This window comes from Carlito syrichta, unplaced genomic scaffold (genome assembly GCF_000164805.1).
Source record: "Carlito syrichta isolate Samal-C Ts95f unplaced genomic scaffold, Tarsius_syrichta-2.0.1 Scaffold302813, whole genome shotgun sequence".
NCBI classification, from domain to species: Eukaryota; Metazoa; Chordata; class Mammalia; order Primates; family Tarsiidae; genus Carlito; species Carlito syrichta.
Window position 1 is genome coordinate 215,528 of NW_007246909.1, and position 6,284 is coordinate 221,811.

Here is a 6,284-nt window from a genome sequence, read left to right on the forward strand (position 1 = left end):
TTATTTTCTTCTTCCTTATTGTTGTCTTAGTTATTCTTAAGACTTTGTTCTTCCATGTGCATCTTAGAATTAATTTGCAGTTCCTCAAAACAAACAAACAAAAGGACAAAGCATTTTAAATTTAGATGCATTACAGCAGTTTAGGAGAGGTGACTTCTTTACATTAATTAGTTTCTATTCATGGGCATGATACACCTCTCCTTTTATTCAGTACTTGTTAATACTTTGGTGGAATTAAGTCAGGACACTTTATATAATGTTATTACAGTGGATTATGTTTATTTTTAATAAGTTCTAACTGTTGCTACTATATAGAAAAGGCAGTTAATTTTTGTGTATTTATATTGTATCAGGGACTTTATTAAATCTTCTTACTAATTCAATAATATACCTGTAAATTCTCTTGAAATATTTATGTATATGATTTTGCAATGTCTAATTAGTAAGAATTATACTTCCTTCTCTCTAATTTAAAACTTTTTAATATTCTCACTGCATTTGTTAGGTCCTTTTGTGAAATACTGAATGGATTTGGTAATACCTGTAATGCATATTCTTGTGCTATTCCTAATGATAATGGAGTGCTTCTAGCATTTCACCACTTACCAAAATGGATGCTGTGTGTATTTTATAGATTCACTTTATCAGGATGTGGTATTCCCCTTTTTTTTTTTTTTTTGAGTTGAGTCACTCAGTCGCCCAGACTGGTGTGCAGTGGCCGCTCCCAGCCACCGCAGCCTCGCCTGCTGGGCTCCAGCGATCCTTCCGCCTCAGCCTTCCGAGTAGCTGGAATTACAGGCATGCGCTACCACGTCCGGCTGATTTTTTTTATTTTTATTGTAGAGATGAGGTCTCGCTGCCCAGGCGGGTCTCGAACCCGCGGGCTCAGGCAATCCACTCACCTCAGCCTCCCAAAGGCGTGGGATTACAGGCTGAGCCACTGAGCCCGGCTGGTGTTCCCTTTTATTCCTAGTTGATAAGTGATATTTTATCATGAATACATGATGAGATTTATTGAATGTGTTTGCTCCATCTTGAGATAGTCATATCTTTCTTTTTCTTTATCTGTTATTGTAGTATACTTTGTGAAAATCTTTTTACTTTTGAGATTATATCTTAATTTGGTTTGCTATTATAAAACCAGCCTGGGAATGATCGATTATATTTGTATATGTTAATGCACTATATTTGTTAATAATTAGTTTTGGGTATTTACATCAGCAGTTATAATTGTGATTTGCTTGTAATCTTCTTTTGTTATACTATACTTGTCTAATTTTGAAGTCAATATTATACTTTTTACAGAAAATGAGTTAAAATTGTTCCTTTTTATGTTCTTTAGATGAGTCTGCATAACATTGAAATGATTTAATGCTAGAATGTTCATTAGAACTTATCTGTGAATCCATTTGACTACTGTCTTTTCTTCATGGGAATATTTTTAATTATGTAAAAATTTTATTTGATACTTATAGGCTTATTTTATTTAGTTTAGGAATTCATTTTGTAGTCTGTTTGGCAAATAGTATTTTTAATAATTTGTTATTTTCCTTTAAGTTTTTACATTTATTGATTTAAATGTGCTCAAAATGCATTCTGTTACCTCTCTAATTATTCAGCCCTCTGAACATTGTTTTCCCATCTGTAATATTAAGTATGCATGCCTTATTTCTTGATTGGATTTTGCCTTTATATACGTCTTTTCAAAGATTCACTTTTAGCTTTGTTTTGTTCCTAACTTCTATTTTATGTCTATTTGCTATTGCATTAATCCTGGCTCCTGATCTCATATTTTTCTTTCATTCTTTTTTTTTCTACTTTGCTTTTCATGTTGTTTTTTGTGTCTTCTTTAATTATGTATGTATAGTCTAATGTCCTCAGCAAAAAAGCACAAGGAATAAGTTGGATTTATTACTTATTGCAGTGAGAGAGATTTAAGAAGTGTGAATTTGCTCTGGATTAGCTGCTGTCAGAAAGTAGGGGTAGTTCTATGATTGGATGTCTGAATAAATCTTATTTAGAAGGAGGGAAAAACAGAGGTTAAAGCTGAAGTTGGTTAAAAAATAAGTAGCCATCACTCATCTTAACTGGGACACAGGAACGTGCACTATATTGTGGTTTGAAAATGTTTTACTTTTTCTGTATTCAGACATTATTATGCAGTAATCTTGTTTTTGTCTTGATCCATCATGATGACAAAGTAGCTTTGTTGTCCGAAATTATTTATGTTTAACAAGAGGAGACCAGGCCTGATGGTGACAGGCCAACTTCTCAATGTAAGGAGATATTTTCTTTTTATTTTCATTTTAAAATTTGTATTTTTATTGTTTTAATTTAAGGCTGTTAATTTATTTTTAAAATCATATTCTTATACTTCACACATTTTAATATGTAGTTTATTCTTTATCTCTTCTAAATATTTTTTGAATTTCAGTTCACTCATGATTGAGACATTGCTTTAGGAAAACCCTTCTAAACTGTGTTTGTCTCTATACTCTCACACTACAACAATCAACATAGAAGATGACTTCTGTGCCAAGCAGTAGACACCAGCTGGGTGTCCTCCAATTCAATTCCAACACTATCTACCTGGAAATAGTGTCAGATCTCACAGAGTGAGGGCTCAGCCGCACCAAGACTGTACTCCATCCAGATACCAGTCACAAGGCCAGACCTTCAGAATTCTGATCCACTGGCTTCAAGTTGGGGTTCCCACAACACAATCTTTGGGTTTGATTATTTTGTGGGAGGGACACGTAGAACTCAGGGAAATATATTTACTAGTTTATTATTAAGGATATTGTAAAGCATACAGATGAAGAGATGCATAAGGTGAGGTTGGAGCTTCCATGTTCTCCCTGGGCATGCCACCCTCCAGGAACCTTCAAGTGTTCAGCTAACTGGACTTGTAAAACCTGTACTTTTGGGTTTTTATGGAAGCTTCATGATGTCAGCACTCCTTCCCCCATTGTGTAGAGCAGGACCCTCTCTGGGAAGGATCTTAAGACTCACAATCAGGAGGGTGAGGGAGAAACTCCTGCCTGGATACGTTTGAAAGGAAAGCAGGAGCAGGTTGGAAAGATTCTGCTTCTGAGGCTTGCCCCTGAGGACTAATACACCCACCATTACAACAAAAGACTGTAGCAAGGGCTATGGGAGTTGTGAACCAGGAACCAGGAACCATGGGTGAAAACCAATATATGTCATAACACCACTGTTATCCATTCTTATATGTACAGGATTTCACTAGTTATTTCTTGTCACTTTTTATCTTCAGTAAACTGTAACTTTCTTTTGCTAGCCTGGCATATAAATTTTCATTTTGATATTGGCGAACATTTTGTGGCCTGATGTTCTCAGTATATATCTTATAAATAGAATATAGGTGGATTATAGATTTTTACTCATTTCCTAACAGTGTATTTTATGTGTTTCATTTATATTTATTGTACTTATTGATATGCTTGGATTTATATATGTTAGCATATATTTTCTCTTTATACCTCTATCAATTATATTCTCTTTTTATTTTCTCCTTTCTTGGATAATTTTAAGATGATTACCCTCTCCCCTTTATTGATTTAAAAGTAGCACATCCTGTTTCTATCATTTCAGGGCTTATAGAAAAATGAAAAGGCTCTTTACTTTTTATACATCCAATTTTTTTAATATTTATAAATATGTTTACTTTTCCCATTGTACTGTTCAATTCTTTCTTTTCTGTCCATTTTGTTTTATGCCTAAGTATATTAAGATTTTTCTTGTTTGCTTAAAATGTGTATTTTTATGACATTCATTCTTGCAAGGTAAGTCTGCTGTACATAGAATCCTAGGTTAACAACACTTTGAATATATTATTCTACTTATCTTTTTGCACTACTTCTATTTTCTTAATGAAGTAAGAAGCAGAGTCAACAGATGAGCAAAAAGATGGAGGAAGAGGTCTTAGAGGTTGGGGAGAAAAAATAAGGTACAAAATAGCTATATAAGAGAGTAAGAGAGTAAAGAGAGTGGAGAGGGCAAATGTTGTACTACTACGAGACATCCCTGATAACCTCCTTGAAAGTAACAGCTGTATATTTCAAGTAAGAAACCTGGTTTTCTCCAGTTTTGTTCAACATCACCTACAGAGGTGTAGAAAAAGTGGAAAGCTGGATTGATAAAATTGTGTTTTTTTTTTTTTTTTTCTGTTTTTTTTCCAGGAGTGAGAAGACAGAAGAGAATATGAGATGAGGTTGTATGCCAGGGACTGATTGTAGAGGGTAAAGAGGCGTATGAAGAAATGAGGCTTAAGAGACATTTTGAGAAGAATTTTAGATTCTGGTGGTATCAAAGATTGTTAAATGGAGGTACTAGCTATAAGATAAACTAAATATTTAGTGCTTGTCATCGTCCAGATTGCTTTATGAGCCAAGAATGCTAGTAGAGCTCACGTCATCATTGCAGCATTCCAGGAAGCTGGAAGAAGGAAAGAGCAGCATCCTAGAGGATGTCCTCTTCTGAAAACAGCCTTCCAAACAACAGCTTCCACTTTTTTGAGGTACAATTTTGGTAGAAAAGAAATTTTTTGCAAGTACTTGAGATTTAAAAACCATAGCAAAACAGAGGAATTAACCTCCAGAGATTAAGATTTCCTTGACCTGGGGTGAGGGCTCCCTGGCATCTGCAATTTTTAAATGCTCACCTTCCAGGAATTTGCTTCCACTGTGTAGTCATAGTAGAGAGAGCTGTTGCATTAGGCAGTTAATATTCCAATCAATTACAGTTTTGTCTCTCTCTCTCTCTCTCTCTTTTTTTTTTTTTTTTTGCAATTGTGTTGTATTACAATATTGCAAACATTGAACTAGTGAATACTGCTCTATTATTCCTGGGAAAATGCAAGGCGAGAGTCCTGGAAGCCTTTGGTCACTATACTTTAATCGATCTATCAATATATACATAATCTTGGTTTATGCGTGTTTCTGTTTAAATGCACCTTACATCATAAACATTTTGGTTCATTAGCAACATTGAACTCACAGCCAACAGCACTGCAACTTGTACATAAACGAAGCTTGTTTAACAGTATTTGTATTTTCTCTATAAGACACATCACAGTCTTCTTGAGCCTGGGAACAATTTACAGCACTTTGGTACTGAACTTTGGGGCTGTTTTAAACAGAAAAATCACCAATAAAGAACAAAATTAAGTGCATAAAATGTGGCATCAAATAGACTCTGAAAAGTGCACTTATTGAAAGCTGAAACAAGTTGTTCATCCTTGGCTGGGGATGCACTCCTTAGGTGACTTAATTTTTTTTTGCCACTCTGAATATATTTACAAATGGCTATTTACAATATCATTGATGTAGAGTAACACACACAAAAAATACTAGTAAGAAGGCAAATTTGCAAATTCAAAAAATCTACAAATAGTGAAGGTCAACTGTATCAGAAGTTCTTTCTCCTCCTTATCTACTCTTTGATTTTTCAGAAACCACTGCCATGAACAGTAGCTTCACATCTACTCTCCCTTCATGTACCTGAGCTCTCTCTGCCCCACTTGAACAACCAGAATTTTCTGTCTCTGTCTTACAATAATTTGTAAAAAGTTTTTATCTTATTTTTTACTCATTCTTAGCATTTTTTGAATGATATTCTTTACTCTCATTATAGTATAGTATTTTGGGGGGAAGAGGACAAGAGTTAGAAATGTACTTTTTTCTTATTCAAAAATAATTAAATCTTTTCGAAGAAAGTTTTCAAAATATAGAAAAAAAGGACACCCAAAAATTCCTCCTTGAGTTATATCTACTATTAACATTTTGCTCAGTGTTCTTTTATTTCAGGTTTAGAAAAGTATATGAATAAAGTGATCTGGATTGGGATTAAAATTGTAATCTACTTTTCAATCAATAAGGGAAATGAAGCCTCAGTACTGTTAATTCTAATATAGCTATTGAGCTAGTTGTTAATTTCTTTAAATATATTTCAAGTTTATTCTACACAATAGTTTTCTGAAGTAATTGTTAGTATCTCCAATTCAATAGTTAATGGGTAAAACATTCTATGCACAATAAGAACTAATCTTATTTTTTCTATATACACTAAAATATATTTCTGATAGATTAGTAATATGAATATAAACACAGACATTTTAAATTACTATGAGGAAGCAATTGTTTATATATAATATTGAGGATAAAAAAGAACTAACTAATCATTATGTCAAAGCTGGGAGTCACCCAAGAAAAGATTTAAAGATTTACATGCATATAACCATCTTCTCTATATCCAAGAAACAC